The following is a 21,136-nucleotide window of genomic DNA, read 5'->3' as shown; positions in this document are numbered from 1 at the left end:
TTGGTACAAAGTGTGTGGGCTTCTTCTACAATATCCAAGGGGTAACCTTTCTCAATAAATTTATTTTTAAGTATTGTACCTTGTGAAATGTAGGCAGATTGCTGGGTGCAGTTATGGCGCAATCTACAAAATTGGATTTTAGGAATGTTTCTAAGCCAACGTGGATGGTGGCAACTCTTATAGTGTAAAAAAGATTTTCCGGCTGTGGGTTTGGTGTAGTTCGTGGCATGGATCTGATTGTTGCTGTGATAAATATCAAGAAAGGCTAGGTGGTCTTTGTTGATACATGGGTAAATGCCAGGCCCATATCATTGATATTACAATAGGATGCAAAATCCTGAATGTCAGTAATGTTTCCATCCCAAATAATTATAATATCTTCAATGTAGCGACCGTAATACACAATGTGGGATAGATATGTGTTGTTATGCCAGATATAAAGATGTTCCCAGTGGCCCAAAGTGAGAATGGCGTATGAGAGGGCAAAATTTGCTCCCATCACTGTGCCTTGTAGCTGCAAGTAGAAATCTCTATCAAATTGAAAATTACTTATGAGTAAGGCAAAATAGTGTAGCATTAAAAACAAATGTGGCCTGTTTAGGGTTAATGGTAGCATCCTCTGATAAAAAAAATGTTGTATGGCCCATATGCCAACTTGGTGGGGTATAGATGTATAAAGAGAGGAGACATCAAGGGATAGCCAAAGATATGTAGGTTCCCATTGATAGGTATTCAGTAGTTCTAGTAAGTGTATACCATCTCTGATAAATGATTGCAGATTTTGGGCTACAGCTACAGAGGTTGGGCTCTAACAAGCGCACCTTATATAATATAAATCTTTTGCTGCAATTATAGCTGCAAGTCTTTTTGGGTATGTCTCTACCAGCTTTGCACATCTAGAGAGTGAACCTTTTGCCCATTCTTCTTTGCAAAATAGTTTAAGCTCTATCAGAAGTCTTGCCACAGATTTTCAGTTGGATTTAGGTCTGGACTTTGACTGGGCCATTCTAACACATGAATATGCTTTGATCTAAACCATTCCATTGTAGCTCTGGCTGTATGGTTAGGGTTGTTGTCCTGCTGGAAGGTGAACCCCCACCCCAGTCTCAAGTCTTTTACAGACTCTAACAGGTTTTCTTCTAAGATTGCCCTGTATTTGGCTCCATCCATCTTCCAATCAACTCTGACCTACTTCCCTGTCCTTGCTGAAGAAAAGCCCACAACATGATGCTGCCACCACCATGTTTCACGGTGGGGATGGTGTGTTCAGGGTGATGTGCAGTGTTAGTTTTCCGCCACACATAGCATTTTGCTTTTAGGTCAAAAAGTTCAATTATGGTCTTATCTGACCAGAGCGCCTTCTTCCACATGTATGCTGTGTCCCCCACATGGCTTCTCGCAGACTGCAAACGTGACTTCTTATGGCTTTCTTTCAACAATGGCTTTCTTCTTGCCACTGTTCCATATAGGCCAGATTTGTGGAGTGCACGACTAATAGTTTTCCTGTGGACAGATCTCTGCAGCTCCTCCAGAGTTACCGTGGGCCTCTTGGCTGCTTTTCTGATTAATGCTCTCCTTGCCCGGCCTGTCAGTTTAGGTGGACGGCCATGTCTTGGTAGGTTTGCAGTTGTGCCATACGCTTTCCATTTTCCGATGAAGGATTGAACAGTGTTCAGTGAGATGTTCAAAGCTTGGGATATTTTTTTAAAACCTAACTCTGTTTTAAACTTTTCCACAACTTTATCCCTGACCTATCTGGTGTGTTTCTTGGCCTTCATGATGCTGTTTGTTCACTAATGTTCTCTAACAAACCTCTGAGGGTTTCACAGAACAGCTGTATTTATACTGAAATTAAATTACACACAGATGCACTCTATTTACTAATTAGGTGACTTCTGAAGGCAGTTGATTCCACTAGATTTTAGTTAACGGTATCAGAGTAAAGGGTGCTGAATACAAATGCACTCCAAACGTTTAAGATATCTATTTGGAAAAAATGGCGAAAAGCTATTTATCATTTTCCTTCCACTTCACAATTATGTGCAACTTTGTGTTGGTCTATCACATAAAGTCCCAATAAAACACGTTTATGTTTTTGGTTGTAACATGAAAAAATTTGGAAAATTTCAAGGGGTATGAACACTTTTTCAAGGCACTGTAATAGTGATTCTGTTATCCAGTAGAACAATCTTCATCTATACATAATGATTATGTTGCATGCCAGAAATGCAAAATTCTGTCTATGTTTTTATTGTAAGCTAAGCATGTTGTGAGAGTAGATTTGTAATTAGGATTTTACTTGAAGTAAATTACAGGTTTGGAAGCATCTACTGACATTAAACCTGAAAAACCTGCAGTCATTATCTTATGTATAGAAACTACAAAGGGGTATTTATGATCCATGTTGACTCTACATAAAATGATGCATGTGTACAGCAAAGGTTTGTACACATAGAAATCATGGTTCACCAGTATATGTATGCTTCAGAAAGTACGTGCTATAAAATTTTAAAAGGCACCAAATAATGAAGAATTGATACAAAACCTCTTTTTTTCAGCCAAAGGCTTCCTTTCCCCATGAAAACCTTCATTACGGCAGCGCATTTTCACTGTGCAGTTCTATGCCTCATGTGTCTGCAGTGTATGCTAGCTGGAGTTACAGCTCTGTAAGGCTTCGCTTGCCACTAATAAGCTGACACCATTCACGAGCAATTGTTGGGTGCTCCGACTGAAATAAGGACATGCCCAATGTAAGTACATATGTTCAAGTGAAAGGCAGCATGAAGAAAATTCTGCTTCTCCCTTTCAGCTATCTCCTGACATCGGAAGCCACCAATGAAAGGTAATGTGTGTTCTTATTCCACCTTTCTTATTGATAATGCAATACTAAAAACTGGTGATTCATCTTGAGGAGCATTGCATTGACTTTCTAAAGCTAATCATTGCTTTTGTGGGAATTAATGAGCTAAAAGCATAGTAGTAAGCCTCATTCTGATCATGTGGCTTCTTCCGGCTGTCATCAGAATGGGCAGCTCATAAAAGCTTCACAAACCAAAGGAACTGGCGTGTGCAAGCTGAATTGGGAGCAGGCAGGTTCTGGTTGTCATGCGACACCCCTTGTAATATGCAATATGTGACAGACTGCCTGCAAAGCCTAGCCCCTGTCTTATACAGAGCCAGATACAAATTCTGTAATAGTCTATCTGATGTATTGTGCGCTACATTTTTTTATATAATTTCATTAAAATGTTGCATTTCCAGAACAACACAATCTTTGTCTTGTATATAGTCTCAGTAACTTCTAGCAGATCAGCATCTCTTTGTACTGTTTATTTGTAGTTTATATACTGTGTTGTTTAGGGCAAATTTAATCAGAGATCTCTACTGACATTCTAACTGGGTTTTGAAACTAAATTAGAATTACTAGAGCAAAATTATTAATAAAAACACAACTTTAGGAAGCAACCCCATAAATAACTTTTAGTACTTAATTCATCAAATTATATAAAAGAGAAAATCATTCTGCTTATCCCATATAGATTAAACTCTGTTGTCTATAGAAATCACCTATTATCCACTAGACCCGTGCACAGCCGAAATTTTCGTTTTGTATTCGTTAATTGAAGAATTTCATTTTGTCATATTGGTTATGTTGAACATATTTGTTTTCGTGATTAATTTCATACCTTATGCATTTGTTTCATATATTTGTCTTTTATCTGAGGGATTTGATATTTTCTAATCCGATCTGAATTATTTGTAACGAGTTGCTGTGGTTGTGAAGGGGCAGGCGGCCAATGCATCCCTAACAACCATGACTCATCTGCTGTCATGATTCTTTGTTGACAGCAGAATGTAAACAAACAAGTCCTGGAATAAAAAAAAAAAAGAAAACAGCGTGGGGTTCTGCCCCCCCCCCCCCCCCCCTCCAAATCCATGCCCTTTAGGTCTTGTATGGATTTTGAAGGGAACCCTATGCCAAAATTGTTTTAAAAATTGGCTTGGGGTTTTCTCCAAAATCCATGCCAGACCCTTATCTGAGCATGCAGGCCAGGAAAGGGGGGGGAGCGAGTGCCCCCCTCCCTAAACAAAACCAACCACATGCCCTCCACAAGGGGGGGGGTGCTTTGGGGGGACTTAATGGAATCTGGAAGCTCCTTTTAACAAGGGCACCCACAGATCATGCACACACAGCCCCCCCACCCCCGTGTGAATGAGTATAGGGTCCATAGTACCCTACTCATTCACCAGAAAAAAGGTCAAAAGTAAATAAAAACACAGTTTTTGACCATTACTAAAGTCCATTATTAAAAAAAAAAAAAAATGTCCCCGAATTAGATCCAAAGTCAGTCACAATGAATGCAGATACACATGAAACACCTCCCCCCCACTGCCTGCTGAACATGATGTGTCCTGTCCATAAAAGGTAAACTGATGTCACCAGGTGACCCTGCCACCATGTCTACCTGTCATTGGGCGAGTGTCTCTCCATGGGACATGTCACTTTCCAATTGACAGGTAGACATGGGGGTGGGGACACCTGGTGACATCACTAAGTTACAGGTGATATTACCTTGGAAAGGGGAGGGGACGTTATATTATTCAGTGGGTCATTTTCAAGATATACATCCAACAAATCAATCATTGTCCTGCTGCAATCCGCTGATCGACAGCCTCATGCCAGGTCCCACGCTGCCATCTTCTTTATTTGCATCATCAGAGGATTGGCTGTCTCATATGGGTTCTTGTCATTCCATCATCAAAGGGCCAACTGCAAGAACCAGGAAAAGATGTCCTCCCCCTGATTATGTGCAGCAGTGCAGGTGCTGTTGAGTAGCCCAAGGCCTCTTAAGATGTGTGACATCAATATACTAAGGGGCTCACCTATGGGTGAATCCTGGAGGGGGCCCAGAAATTATAAAAAAAAATTAAATAAACTGTATGTGAGGGAAGGGGGTAAGAGTGCAGTGATGGAAAGTATGTGGGGAAGGTGAAGGTTCACCTTAAGAACATGCATGGTATACAGATCCTTCTGAGCAGCATACACACCCCTGTCTCTGTAATTTCACTGGGGTCAATAGTAAACAAGAATATATAATTTGGCAAAGGTTTAGTTGAATACCCATCCTTCAGAGGGCTGAGATATGTCTCCAGCCACTCTTAACCGGCATCTTCTTGTGTCTCACTTCCTGTTCCTGTATTGTGCTAATTGAAGTGAGAGGCCACAGCTTGTTCTCCTCAGATCCTGAGTCATAAGCACATGTCACAAGGGTGGTAGGTGAGGATGCATAAGATGACATATTTCATTCAATCATTTATCTTCACGGGGACACAAATCATACACATTCTACAGTTTGCTATGGAGAGCATGTGGAAATTCGAAAAATACCTCGCCAACTTTTTGTTGTTTGGGAAATAAGTGATGAAATACAGTATACCACATGTTAAATCAATGTGCATGTTCTATCTTTTTTTTAATCTTTCTGCTCACTGCATTTATTGTATGTATTTTTTAAATTCCACATTAAAGGAGCTTTAAGGTGCACCCACTCATAATAACACTCATAACAAACCAAATGTCTATTGCCTGTCATTTCAGCCATTCTGATGCTATTGGATTATATGGTAATGATTCAAAAACTTTCTGGTGCAAGTAGTTTTCTTGACCTAACCTATATTTAAACCAGCAAAAAAAAAATTGCTTCAATAAAAATGCCCTTCACAGGTCAGGCCTCCTCACAATTAGGGACCAGTGTTCCATGGGGTACCTAAGACTGCAGAAAATAACTTTGGGGTCATCTGTCAGGAAACAAAGGCTACTGTTTATTAGAAACCTTTGATCAATAGAAAATTGTTCTTTCTGTTTAGGATGTGTATGTTTATGTATCTTTCTGCTTTTTGCATGTCTTTGTGTGGCCATACCTTAACTCTCAAATGGATTGTATTCAGGGTGTAGAGCTTCTTTAAAGAGATACAGTGCATTCATTAAAAGTATTCAGAGCCACTTCACTTTTTTCAGTTTCATTATGTTGCAGCCAAATACTACAGTTGTTTAAATTCATTTTTTTATCATTAATCTACACTCAGTACCACATAATGACAAAGTGATAACAAAATTTTAGATTTGTCTGTGAATTTATTAAAAAGAAAAAACTGAAATATCACATGTACTTAAAGTGATATTAAAGGCATTAAAAAAAAAATAACAAACGTGTTATACTTACCTGCTCTGTGCAGTAGTTTAGCACAGAGTGTCCCTGATCCTCCTCTTCTCTGGTCCCCCGCCAACGCTCAGTCTTTCCATCCTGCTGAGTGTACCAAAAGCAAGCCGCATGCTGTGGAGGCACTCAAGCAGGCTCACTCCTGAGCCTCTGCTCTTCATGTCCATTCACACACAGCCATGGTTTAGCCCCACCCCTCTCATTGACTCACTGGCTGTGATTGACAGCCAATGAAGAACAAGAGTCCCCGGAGAGCCGAGGCTCTCACGCTCATCGCTGGATCGCAATGGAGCTCAAGTAAGTATTAGGGGGCTGGGGGACTGCTGCACACAAAAGGTTTTTTAGCTTCATGCATAGAAGGTAAAAAAACCTTAAGCTTTTACAACCACTGTAAGTTTTCAGACTTTTTACTCAGTAATTTGTTAAAACACCTTTGGCAGCAATTGCAGCCTTGAGTCTTTTTGGGTATGACATGACAAGCTTTGCACACCTGGATTGGAGGATGTTCTGCTATTCTTCTTTGCTAATACTCTCAAGCTCAGTCAGATGTTCAATAGGGTTTAAGTCAGGGCTCTAGCTGGGCCACTTCAGGACATTCACAGAGTTGTCCCTAAGCCACTCCTGTGTTGTCTTGGCTGTGTGCTTAGGATCATTGTCATGTTGGAAGGTAAACCTTTGGCCCAGTCTGAGGTCCTGAGGAACAGGTTTTCATTCAGGATATCTCTGTACTTTGCTCCATTCAGCTTTCCCTCAATCCTGTCCAGTCTACCTTGATGCTGAAAAACACCCCCACAGCATAATGCTGCCACCACCTAGTTTCTTCCAGACATATCGTTTAGAATTGAGGCTGGACAGTTTATTCTTGGTTTCATCAGCTAGAGAATCTTGTTCCTCACAGTCTGAGAGTCCCTCAGGTGCTTTTGTGCAAACTCCAAGTGGGCTTTCATGTGTTTTGCAGGCTTCCATCTAGCCCCTCTATAATAAAGCCCAGATCGGTGGAGGGCTGCAGTGATGGTTGCCCTTCTGGAACTTTGTCCAGTCTCCACACAGGATTTCTGGAGCTCCGTTAGAGTGACCATTGGGTTCTTGGTCACCTCTCTTACTAAGGCCCTCCTCCCCCGATTGCTCAGTTTGGCTGGGCGAACCAGCTCTTGGAAGAGTCCTGATTGTGCTAAACTTCTTCCATTTGAGAATTCAAAAGACTGTTATTATGCCAAGAGGAAAAATATTATTACTACAATAGGGGCACCATCATCCAGTAATTCCAAAAACATGCTGGTAGGTTAATTGGATCCTGCCTAAATTGGCCCTAGTATGTGTATGTATGAATGTAAGTTAGGGACCTTAGATTGTACGTCCCTTGAGGACTAGGGGATGATGTGAATGTACAATATATATGTAAAGCGCTGCATAAATTTACGGTGCTATATAAGTACCTGTAATAATAAAAATAATTAACTATAGAGGAAAATATAAAGAAGAAAAAAACTTCAGGAAAAGGAGATGGGCTATCTCGGTGTGCAAGGAGCATGGAGTTCAGACAATATGTTAGAATATAAACAATTTATATTTAAATCCATAAAATCACATAACACAAAGAAATATAAAATACATGACAGTTTAGCAAATGTCAACTCGTATTAGGTTGCACGTTTCCCCAAACTGATCAGTGACCACTAAGGTCAAAAATACAGATTCCAGATGGTGATAGATGGGAATACAGTATGCAGCCATCCCACTACATGTTTCACTACCCTTATCGCTTCCTCAGGAGGAAAAATGAGCCAAAGACTGTCTACAATAGAACACAGGAAAATGTTTGTGGAGCATGGATAAAAATATATACCAGGATTCATAAATACAGCTTCCATCTAGCCACTCTGCCATAAAGCCCAGATCGGTAGAGGGCTGCAGTGATGGTTGTCCTTCTGAAACTGTGTCCCATCTCCACACAGGATCTCTGAAGCTCAGTCAGTGACCATCGGGTTCTTGGTCACCTCTCTTACTAAGGCCCTTCTTCCCCCGATTGCTCAGTTTGGCTGGGCAATCAGCTCATGGAAGAGTCCTGGTTGTGCCAAACTTCTTCCATTTGAGAATTATATAGGACACTGTAATCTTGGAAACCTCTAGTGCAGTAGAAAGTTTTTTTTTGTAGCATTCCCCAGATCTGTGCCGTACAATAATCCTGTCTGTGAGCTCTGCAGGCAGTTCCTTTGACCTCATGGCTTTTGCTTTGACACAGTATGCATTGTCAGCTGTGAGGCCTTTTAGCCCTGATTCACACTGGTGCAACTTGTCATGTAATTTGACAGTTTCAAATCACATGACAAGTTGCGCTCTATTGTTCACAATGGAACCGTCGGAGTCGCACCGATTTTGAAAATAGTTTATGCGCTACTTTTTGCATTTCAGGTGCGACTTGCATAGACCTCTGTGCATGAAGTCACACAGATGTCTTCCAAGTTGCTCCTGAAGTCACATTGACATGCAACTTTGAAATTGTGTGACCTCAAGTGAAGTTGCACGATTTCAAAGTCAGATCCAGTGTGAACCAGGGCTTACAGAGAGGTATGTTCCTCTCCAAATCATCAGTGACCTCATGGCTTTTTCTTTGAAACAGTATGCATTGCCAGCTGTTAGGTCTTTTAGCCCTGGTTCGCTCCGGTGCGAATTGTCATGCAATTTGACAGTTTCAAATTGCATGGAAACTTACACCTTATTGTCTGCAATGGAACGGTTCAAATCGGTGCGACTCCGACACCTCTGTGCCTTTCCAAATCATCAATTTAATTTATCACAGGTGGACTCCAATCAAGGTGTAAAAACATCTCAGCAACGATCAAGAAAAATGGGAGGCATTTAGATAAATTTTGAGTATTGTTGCAAAGGGTCTGAATACGTAAACCAATGTGATATTTCAGTTTATCCTTTTCATACATCTGCAAACATTTCTAAAATTCTGTTTTTGCTTTGTCATTATGGAGTACTGAGTGCAAAGTAATGGGAAAAATAATTTAAACAACTGTATTATCAGGCTGCAACATAACAAAATTGAAAAAAGTGAAGGGGGCCTGAATACTTTATGTACCTGTCAGGTGTCTAAATGAATTAAAAAGCCAGTTACCTGCAAGAGAAGAGTTCTCATGCCTATCTTTCTGGCAGTCCACTATTTCTATCTCCCCTCCTTTTCAGCGCTGTGGCCTCCATCAGTTTTTTTCTGCATCACTACTGGACTCAGCAGTGATGTAGAGGTAGAAAGAAGGTAAAAGTGTGTAGCAAGCATACAGGCATCCAACACTTCTAGAAGTGTTAAATGCTGAGGTGAACGATGGAGGCTACAAGGTTGGAACAATGGTGAAGCAGGCCACCGGCATACTAACACTTGTCTTCAATATATAAAGTAAAACCAGAGAAAGTATTACTATTATTTTATTTCAAAATCTTAAATTGTGTAAAGTGCCCAAGTTTTTATAGCCTACATTTATAAAAATATTGAGAAAGAATGACAATTTATAATAATGACAAGTAGATATTCATTTAATTTCACAGGCCACAAGAAATTTGGTGATAGTATGAAGTATGAAGGAGATAATTGAAGGACAAAAATAGAACTATGTGGGAAAAAAAGGCTAGGGGTAGAGAAGTAAAAGAGAAACAAACAGATATATCGGGGGTATGAGGTAGCAGCCATAGGGAAAGCCAACATCAAAATTGTTAATCAAGCACAACCTATGTGAAAGAAACCATGTCCGTGGTGGATGAGACTAACAATTCCAGGGGGCACAGATCATTTTGAATTTTGTGTGAAAATGTACATTGTTTGAAAGCCTTACAAAATGTTTAAAGCATTTATCATAAAACCAATTAGCCTCCACTTTGCTTCGAAAAAAAACATGATCATTGCCTCTTTCGTCTTGGCTCTTAAATTTTTTGTGCAGCAGAGCAGGTCATTGTTGAAAAATAGAGAGTATTATGTGTAAGAGTCTGAAGATCACCAGGTCCACAGATACTGTATGCAGTATACTGTCTTCAAGATCACAACCGCAATTTGTCTCAGTTAATCAACTTCGGATAGAAAAAGTTAATTTGCAAAGGGAGTACGGTAGATACCAGCAAGTTAATATTTTAAATGCTTATTTGTAAATTAATGATTGTAGTCCAAGTGACAGTTTGGCCATCAACTGATTTGTTTAAAGGAAAACCATTTAAATGGTGATAGATTTTAAATTGCAAAACAATAAAGAGATTAATTTATGCAATTGTGGATTACACACACAGAAGTTGTAAATAGTTTGGTGAGATCTTTGCATTTAGTGATGAACCCTTTCAGTTGTCAGTTTCCTAAAATTGACCGATACTATTTGGCTATATCGGCCATACAGTAAGTTTTGAAAGATGCAGGCATTATGAGACATCTTCCAAAAAAGCTTTGGGGTTTTCCAAGACTAGGGGGGATATGAGGCTTCCAGGCAATGTTGGGACAGATAACACAAGATAAAACAAGAGAACTGGAGATTTTGTTGTCATAAGTGGAACTTAAAGGGGTATTCCAGGCTGGATTAAACTAAGCTTAAAACTGTTCCCACACCCCTTTTAACTTATATTCTAACTAATCTATAGAAGGAAAATGCTTATATTTACCTATTCACAGGGCACTTTGGTCCCTTGATTTCCCTTGCGTCTGACTTTTGGGGAGTGGAAATAGGTCTGACAACGGATGGAATGCTCAGGTAGTGATGTCACCTATAGACTTACAATGGGGCATCCATTATCGACTGTCTCTCCTCTCCACTCTCTGTCAACGTTGACTATTTTTAATCCTTATGCTGATAGCATTAGTAATTAGCTAGGAAAGTATATTATATTTAATTGTTTTAAACAGTTTTTTTTTATTTCTTTAGTTCCTAGTTTCCATGCTTAGGGAAAAAATATCATGCATCCCAGGAATCTTCAGGAGAGGAAGGGGGTTTTCTCAGCTAAGCACACCCTCGTGCCTGAGCTAAGGGTAGATGGATTCCAGGAAGTAACTGCTACATGAACCATCTGCAAAATATTTCTCAGCAAAATAAAGCATAGAGACATGGATGGATGTGTGTGTTTGCTTTGAATATTAAAAATAAATAAAATTACTGCTTTTTGTTTGTGCGGCTCAGATACAGTGTAGTTACGCTTTAAACGCTTTAAACTCTAAAGTAATTTAGTCATAGGTAGAACCTGTGTCTTCACTTGGCTTCTTATGTCTTGGTTAACCTACAGTGAGGCTTCCTGGCCATAACTCCCAACTCTGCTCCTGTCCTCCTGTGACTGTAATGTTTCTGCATAACTTTGCATGCTCCATCACCTCATCTTGCCAACACCATAATCGAATTTAAGTAGAAATTAGAAGTGGGATAATGGAACCCCCTCATAAAAACTATAGTAAATGTGCAGACCAAGGAATCCCAGCACAGAAATCACACCACTAGGGTCCCAAAGGCTAAAACAAACTGTGGTGGTTTAACTCACTAGTGGCTACCAAAAACTGAAAAAAAAATGTATTTCAGCCAGTACTAATAGTGGGATGTTGAGAGGATTGATTACATTGAGTAGAAATAATAAATTTTGTATAACAGTTTTCTGCTTAGGCTTAGAATAGAAGCATGTAACAATTAAAGAACCTAAGACTTTTGATTACCAAGTTTCAGGGCTTTTGAAGATACAGTTAAGTTTTTTGTAGAACCCCTATGCAAACTGAATGGGTTTTGGGATACTTTCAGCCTGGAACAAATTAGGGAAAGGCAGTTCCCACTATACTGAGCCACACAACTAAATTATTTAAGCACTCTATTGTGAAAAATCTTAGCTAACTAACCCATCTACTGGAAGCTATCTCCTTCCCCTTATTTTTTTTTTATTGCTACAATAAACTGGTTTTCCAGCACCCCCCCCCCCAAAAAAAAAAATTAAAGGTCAGCAGCTACAAATGCTGTAGCTGCTGAACGTTAATATAAGGACACTTACCTGCCCAGGGATCCAGCACTGTCCTCACCTGAGCCGATTCTTCAGTTGGCTTTGGGTCTAGGAGCCAGCATCTTAACTAAGGGAAAAAGTCCCACAGTCTTCTGGGACCTGTGATGTGTCCCAAAAGGCTGCAGTGGAAGGGAGGGCCGAAATTCCTCTTGGATGGCTAAGGCGATCTGACCTGGAAGTGGGAGCCAAAACCACGTACCCCCCTTCCCAAAAAGTACCAAATGTCAAAGAGGAGGTGGGGAGGATGCAAATAAGCAGAACTTCCCCTTTTGGGTGAAGTTCTGATTTCAGAAAAGTCAATACCAGATATTAATGTACTCAGCCAACATTGTCAAATATGGAAGGTTTACATTTTCACCGTAGATCTATCAGGTACAAAATAAGAGAACACAGAAATATTTCTGATTATTTTTCAAGAGGATTCTATCGAGTCTGTAAAGAACCTTATGATTTATTTGCGCATTTAGCATCTTGTGGCAAGCAGAAGTCAGATCAAAAATACACAGAGTAAAAAGGAGTACTTTGATATAGCTAACTCTGGCAAAGGCGTTGTCTTGATATCTATTTTACCTTATGCAAGATTTAGAGTCTTGATTACCCGTATTCAGAGTGAAAAGGAAAGAGAAGTTTATGGTTATCTTAGCAGTGGAACTATATGCTCCATATATTGAAAAGTACAACCACATTGGACTCAGGAGGGGTGAGTAGGATTAGGTAAATATCCCTGAGTAATTCTACTTACCAAAGTATTGGATGACAGTCCATTTGTACTGCCTTCCATCTTGGGACTAGCAGCTTCTGGGATAGTGGCAGACCAGAAATGACACAATCTGATGCAATTTCTGACACTCATGCGAACATTAATATGGCCAGCTGGTGGGAATGCAAATATGGGCTAGAGCGCCATATATATTTAGGCAGGACACATATATTGATTGCTTGAAAACTAAAGGACAAAGGTGGGCTGTTGCGAAACACTGCAGCTTTAGATTCTTCCTCACTGCTGTGGGTGTTAGATAACCAGGTTTCTATATAAACTATGGGGTTGCTTCTTGTACCATCTACAATCATTATTCTTTGTATACTCAGGAGTATAAGCATATTCAGATAGCATGTTATTCATTTTTTCCATAATGTACTGTATGTTTCTAAGGAGTTGCTTTGCTGTTATTAATGTGAATTATAACCCTAAACTAAAAAGTTGAAGACGACTTGACTTGGTCTCTGTAAGCTCAGAGCAATCTCTGTAATTTCTAAGAGATTGCTAAAATACTGTATCTGGTAATCCAGTCAGTCCCCTTAGTAAAAAGGTAGGTTATTTGGATCCTGTCTAAATTGGCCCTAGTATGGGTATGCATGAATGTAAGTTAGGGACCTTAGATTGTACACCCCTTGAGGGTTAGGGACTGATGTGAATGTACAATATATATATATGTAAAGCGCTGCGTAAATTGACAGCGCTATATAAGTACCTGAAATAAATAAATAATAATAAATAAATAACCCTTCCTATTCGTTACTGACTATGCTGACACAGAAACAGATCTGTCCTGCTGTGATCAGCTTGCATCTCTTCTTCTGACTTGGGAGCCATGGAGTACAATACCAGCACATGGCTTGCCATTAAAGCTGCCTTTTTCTCAGCCTTTCACAGTTTTTTATGGTGTTTTTGAGACGGGGAGTGCTAAAGACCGGGAGTAGTAGGGATGTCAGTAACCCCTATAACGCTGTTTACAGCCCAATAACATGTCTGGAATTCCATGGATCTAAGGACAACCAGGACCAGTGCCACTGATGGACCCTGACAAGCATCTTCTGTAATCTCCACTACTAGTCCTCTGAGCAGCAGGTGAAGAGGGGGACCAAGTGGTCAGGTGAGCACCACTAACAACCCTTTAAAAAAGGCATTTGTATACATTTTTTATGGTCAGTTTACATTCCGCGCTTCTCCTTCTGCCTCCCACTCAGTGTTGCCCAGTTTGAAGTTACAGCATAAAACACTTCCTGCCACATCTTCTCCTTCTTCACCCTCTCACTGTTATGTTTGCAGGCGATGAGCTGATGTATGGTAATGACATCCATTTAAATCAGTAATCAGGCATGGAAACTGAAAAATACACAGACCTATCCTGTTTGTAATTGTGAACCTTAACAGACAAAAATAATTTGCCGTACCATTTTCTATAACCAAAACAATTTAAAGGAAAGTACGCATTTATAGTTCACCAGTATGGTTTTTGCATTTTGTTTATTGATTTGATACACCTTGTAGATACATGTTGTGCTTCCATTGCAGTTATTCACTATGGCCTTGCACAATACAACACAGAGTTGTTAGTAGGAAAATCTAGAAGAATGGGCTTTGTTTCCTTGGAGCTGCAAGCCATTCAAAGACACAATAGCAGCACATAACATGTGAGGAGGAAATTGTTTTCTAAAGAAATTGCCAGAGAGGCAATGCATTTTTGTTATGTTAAAACTTTTTTTCATAAATGGACTGTACTTTATTGGACTGTATAAACTAAAACTGTAAAGTATGTATAATTCAACTTTGGGGAAAAAATCAAACTTGATTTAGTTTTCTCTGCATTCCCACATATATTCTATTGAGCTCCCCTTCACACCTGTGCAGTGTGACACAGTGTGTTAACGTGCAAGCGTTAATGTGCAATACATTAAGGGAGGGAATGGACTGTCAATGTACCACAATGGGTGCATACACAAACTGACTCCTATGAAGTCAGCCTCAGAAAGAGCAGTTGCTTTAGAGTGAGTTACTCCTTCTGTAAAACCTACTTAATATCCTTGGAAAATACTACCTGCCCAGAGTTTACATGTTCTCCATGTACCTGCGTGAGTTTCCTCCGGGTGCTCCGATTTGCTCCCATACTCCAAAGACATGCTGGTAGGTGAATTGGATCCTCTAAATTGGCCCTAGTATGTGTATGTATGAATGTGAGTTAGGAACCTTAGATTGTACTCTCATTGAGAGTTAGGGTTTGATGTGAATATATATGTAAAGCTCTACGTAAATTGATGGTGCTATATAAGTACCTGTAATAAATAATATGATATGCACTTTCCTAACATATTTTAAGTGAATATGCTCAGATAAATTTGTACTTGTTTAGTCTGAGTAGTTAAATACACTCCTCACTACTCTTTCACACAATTTGTGGACCTAACATTACTGTACTATTACTAACACCTAAACATTACATTGACACCACTAACTAATGACTAATGCCATTTTCACCCTACTATATGTGTGGAAAGTCCATAGAGTCTTGCTTGACCCATGATTTGTATGCACTGAGCCTCGTTCTAATGGCTGTTGTTATGGATAACATGGATCGCCTAATTTTGCAATATTCCGCTTACATTAAATTGTTTTTAATGGTTGTTTATTTCTAATTGTATGCCCTTTTCTGAATTATATGCTTTCAAAAATTAGTAATAAAAATGTTCTTGGAAATGCTGAATATTTACAGAATACTGTTTTATTCGCAATTGACTTTCTTCCTAACATTCCACTTCTAAAACATTGTATTGCACAGCACTACTATGTGAATTATACTTTTAACACTTTTTGAACAAGTGTAGTCATTTGCAAACTTCCTCTTCTGCTTTGGTCAAAGTACAGGGGGGAGGGCAGTTCACAGTGTCAAAGCATTTGTACGATAAGTGGGCTGTATCAAGTTTCAGCAAGAATAGGAAAGTAGTACGACACACCAGCTCACCACATGTTCTTTTTGAACTTCTTGGATGATTTTAAAGGCAGTCATTTAGAAAGCATAGTGGTGGACCCACAACGTGAATATGGGTGCTTAATAAGGAATCAAGACAACGCTCTGGACTGGGTTTTAGAATTGATGCACTGAGTCTGTGCTTACACTTTGGTTGATCATTTTGAAGATACGGTACAAAAATGTTGCCATGGAAAAATGGTTTGGTTTAACCATCATGTAATTATAGAAGTTATGTCATCATGCATTAACGGAAAACAAAGCTTGTCACAGCACGCATTGTCCCTCATGTCACCAAGGCGGCTACGGTGAAGGACCTGGTGAGCATGTGTCAAGTATTTTGCTGTTCACATGGCCAGTGTAAACAAGAACTTGTTTTTGATCACTTGGATAATTGCTGACTTTGAAGGATATTTAAAGGTCCTACGTTTCATTTAAAGGCAGCATCAGGGAACATGTCAATCCGCTAAGGGGCCAGATGCAGACTTGAGCGAGAGCTGGACCTCTAACTTTTTGGAGCGAGTTGGCTATAAGGAAATGTTGAAATATATGTAAGGGGAGCTGAAAGGGGGAGATGAAAAGGAGGAACTTCAGCAAGAGCACTGTACTGTAATGCGATATTCAGAAAATCAGCTATCTAATCTCGCCTGCAAATTCCTTCTCCCTCTCTGCATGACAGAAAGCAGTTTACTGTTCTGTAGCTGGAGGCAGTGTCTGTGAAACTGCAGAGCAGGCAAGGAGGCAACCAGAATACTATTGTGATCCACTCCACAGCTTCTGTACAGCCCAGGCTTCTGCTTACTATTGTACAGCCAAAAAAAAAAATGTGAGCCTTTATGTAGGAAGCCCTGAGTAGGGAACTGATTTACATTACCCAAGCTAGCACTCAGGCAGAGCTCCTTGTCAGCAGACACTACTTTGGGGTTGGTTCACATGCCAGTCACGTCCACCCTTTGGAACAGCGAACAGCAACACCGGGGCTTCATCAAGTGATGAGAGCAGACGTCAAACTGCCCTATGAATATTGATGTGGAGGCTAGTCTGCTTTCGTAGAGGAGCAGAAGGAAGCAAGATGGCTGCCCTTTAGGATTTGTTAGAAAGGAGACCAGACTGTGTTTGCTGGATTTCTGCAAGGCAGAGGGACGTTTAAGAGGTCAGAGTGCTATATTTATGCCCATATGTCCTTCCCTTTCTCTCTCTTCCCTGTTTCTCTCTTCCACTTTTCACACTCTTGCCAACAGATCTGTTTGTTTAGTGTGGAAGAATAAAGAGGACAAAATATACTGATCTTTCCCAACATGGCTGACATGCACAGGTTTTACATATATAATAAAGGACCCTTTACTGTTCATATTTTCAGATTCATCAACAATGCTTCTTGGGAACTAGGTGATGCCTATTTTAATGTAATATGTAGGATGTGTGTGTTTTGGGTTGGCTCTTACTGTTTTCTAAATATTTCTTGTTCTCTGAAAAAAAAGTCCAATCTTTTTCATAGTTAATTGTGTTTTTCTTTGCTATAATTTTGACTTTTCTAATAACTTTTGAAGCATGTCCTTTGTTTTCTGTAGGCAGATTAAGCCTTTTGAGGACTGACTGTCTGATTGATTGGATTGATTGATTAATTGCCACCATTGGAATTATTTCTTTATCGAACTCTAGCCAAATATTTGGTGTGGTGGCTGTATCCCATCTTGAAGAAAATGTGTAATTAGTGTAAGAGGAGACATCTTGGTCTGTGTTTTTTTTTCCCCCTTCTTTTCCTGTCGCCCGGCATGTGTCTTTGAGTGTACCTTGGACATTTTTTTTTTTTTTTTTTGAAAGCCTGCATTTTGCCTTTGTGCTGCTTGTGAATCAGCTTTCCTTTGGATAGCCGGTGAGTGACATGTAGACACAAAGACAGACATATTCAAAAGGATGTATGATAAAGTGGAATTAGATGGTCAGTTTATAGATGTACGTTTTATATAATTATAAGATGAAATGCTCTGTGAAGGTAATCTTATATTGTAGTGGAGGAAATGTTTATATTTTTAGTCTTGACTTTTTATAGTTTATTCCAGCAAGTAAAAGTGGGTTACTGAGACAAACACTTAAATGACACCCTGTTTATGCTGCCACCTACCTGATTGTTTTCATTGTCTTGTTGGGCTAGTCATTTGTTTTTATCACCTTTTGTTATCACCCTTGATAAGCATGTGATCATTGCTTAAAATGAGTGAAAATTGCTACCTGAACAGAATGGAGTCAAAGCATGTCAGAGATAACGCTGCATGTCCCTTAGTACACCTAAGCAGGTTAACGAATGGCCTGCTTTTTCTGTCCTAGCCTGCAGAAAAGATTGGATATGTGTAGTTGACATTCGTGCGTATCATTCCAGAGAAATAAAAAAAGTGATTCTCCATCTTTTATAACCAGTCAGCTGCTCCGTGTGCCATCTGAGGAGACTCTTCAATGCATTTGCTTTCGTCACACATTGGCTGCACACATAAAAAGTGAAGAAAGGCACAGCACACAGATTCATTCAGAAAATGGTTTCCCAGCTCATCTCCCATCTAAGTGAATGTTTTCTCTTTTCTCATGGATTAAAAGATGTGTTTCCTGTTGCAGGCTAATGGAGGCTGCTCTATTTGCATCTTAATGGCTGTCTGCAGTGCTGCATTATGAGGAGGAACTATGCAGATTTAGTTGTATATTTACATGTGTATTGTAACACAGAACTTTCATTTTTGCTGGGAGTGATGGGGGTAAAAGAGGAGAATTGTATACCTTTACATTGCATTTGAATGGAATGAAGCAGACTTCTGGGAACTGATAACATGTTATAGTGGTTAATCCTTAATGGCAAGACAATAGTAATGAAAGGGTGTGGAAAATACAACAGTGTTTACCACTGTATGCTACTAATGTGCTTCCAGATAGGTAGTTAGTGACTTCTTTTGAGGTGTTAATGTGTGTCTTAGTAATATACAACTCATAGTATTGCCTAAGTGCAGGCCTTGTTACCTGGATGTCTAATCATTTAAACTTGAATTGGAAACAGTGAATGATAGTATATCATATGAGTCAGAAGACTCCCCATTCCACCTTCATCTTTTGCAGTTCAGGTAGGAAGCCGCTGCCCAGAGAGACACTGTGTTGTGTGTACATGGATTCTTGGTTTTGATGACTGTAAAGGTGGAAATGTTGGACAGGACAGCAAAAAAACGTCCGATGCGCTTTCTCTTTTACAACTTTTGTAAGGATTCCAAAACATTTCTCCATTTTAAGCTATCATTTGTGGAACTGTTGGCACTATTTGCATGGTTCTTGGCACAAAACCAAGGCACTGAAATAGTTGGGATGAAGAGTGCATGGACTTGGACTCTGGTATGTCAACACTGTTTAAAGAGCTAGTTGCATGCGGCGGCTCCCTGCTTGTTGTGACGGAGAGGATTGGAGGGTTGTTTTTTTGACACTGGATAGCAGGTGGGTTGTTCAGATGTGTCCAGTCCATTCACACATTGCTTGGTGGTTATTCAGTAACTGATAGAGCTTCAGCTTGAATCTGTTCAAAGTTCAATCAGGTTTTTCTGAATATGAGCATATAGGTTTTGTATATACCTTCTTTTTAAAAGAAGATTACCCTTATCCCCTAAATAAATAAAGTTGCTAGTGAAATATTTATCTTGGGCATTTTATAAAGTAGACTTAAACACTGGTTAACTGTTTCCACTCTCAACTGCATGAAACAGAGAAGCTTACAATTGTGGAGTTGCTTATGTTAGTAGAAGAGACCTGCCAAGTTGACGAGAATACCAGTGGTTATCTTTGGAAATGATTCTGCAAAACATGACCACAAATTGTTTAGTAAGATTCACAGTATCCTAACTTCTCGTTCTGGTGTATAATCCCATGGAGGGATCATGTCCAGAACAGTCCTATGTCATGTCGAAGCCACTGCTTGACAGACATACACCTTGCAAGCCAAAAAATACACAGTTTTAGGTGACTGGCAAAATCAGAGGCAGAATGCAAAAAGCTTTTTCTTTTTTTTTAACAAATTGTTTTTTTTTAAATCTGATCTTGCTATTAGCCTTTGCAGCCACTCAGAATTCTAGTATTAGTGCATGTTTACATGATGGTCAGTTTAGAAAATAAATTGTTTCTAGTATTTATGGGTTGATTTGGAGGCTGTTTTATGTCAACCTTCAACATATTCAATCAGTGGTAACATACAGAGAGCCACAAAATGTATATGGAAACCATTTACAAAAAATAGTAGGATTTTGTCAGACAGGTTGCATGGGTTAACAGTATCACAGATCATAATCAGAATAATGCAATGCCCATATGGTCATGTTTCACAATATCTTGCAAAGTACTTAGGCAAATAGTGTTTGTGTAGAAAAGAAATACAGTATTATGGCCCACAAAGAGAGTTATATTTTATTTTCAATTCACACCAATGCCTCTGTTAACTTTCTTAGGAGTGATCTGTTTAAAAGGGGAAACATAGCAATGTAGCTTGATGGGTTTATAGTATCATTTTAGGACGTTGTTGCCATTATTGTAATATTGCTGTTTTAGTTCAGCTCTGTAGTATAACATGTTTATGTATAAGAATCCTAGCGTCATGTGGCCCCTTGGAGTTTGAAGCCTGTCCCTCAGGGCCCCATCAGTCAGTAGAGGGTGTATTGGTTTGTAAAGGAGCCTTTAATAGTAGTGAAGTCTAGCAGTTTCATGAAACATGTTCCTAGTCTCTTGACTCTCTCCTATAGCATGACTTCAGTCTCTAACCCCTACTGTAAACAATCTCTGACTATTTCCTCTAGTAAGTATTCAGTCTGTGACAGTTTTATGTATCATTACATATAATAAATATTATAAGCAGCCCATTGGAGACATCAGGGGCGACATTTGATGCCCCTTTACCTTGTAATTTGACAACCACTGTCTTAGTACTACCTTACATGTGTCACAATTGGCTTTTATGCTATATTGTTTTAAAGGAGAAGTACAGTCAAAGCTCTTTTGGTTGTGCTTCTCCTGTGGATCACAAGAATGCAGTTCATTCTGAACTCCTGAGTCGGTCCAGGCTGGGGATGAATTGTGACCTAATGGTCGGGATCCACCCCAGAATCTGGAGCGGCACCTGGCTCAGCCTCTGAGCAAGCTGCT

General features: G+C 39.6%; 1 protein-coding gene and 1 long non-coding RNA gene across 3 annotated transcripts in view; one reads left to right on the top strand and one right to left on the bottom strand.

The window, feature by feature from the left end:
• Positions 1–21,136, bottom strand: part of LOC149459839 (uncharacterized) — a 356,271-nt gene that overhangs the window by 329,240 nt on the left and 5,895 nt on the right. The window lies entirely within an intron of this gene.
• TET2 (tet methylcytosine dioxygenase 2) overlaps positions 16,161–21,136 on the top strand; it is a 131,812-nt gene continuing 126,836 nt past the window's right edge. The window contains exon 1 of the mRNA XM_089680517.1: positions 16,161–17,129. The gene's annotated coding sequence lies outside the window, so the exon portion shown is untranslated. The remainder of the gene's footprint in view (positions 17,130–21,136) is intronic.

This window comes from Staurois parvus, unplaced genomic scaffold (assembly GCF_062004578.1).
Source record: "Staurois parvus isolate SC_StPar_1 unplaced genomic scaffold, SC_StPar_1.0 ptg000244l, whole genome shotgun sequence".
In the NCBI taxonomy this organism is placed as follows: Eukaryota; Metazoa; Chordata; class Amphibia; order Anura; family Ranidae; genus Staurois; species Staurois parvus.
The sequence above is the reverse complement of the archived record's forward strand: the minus strand, read 5'-3'. Positions and strand labels throughout refer to the sequence as shown.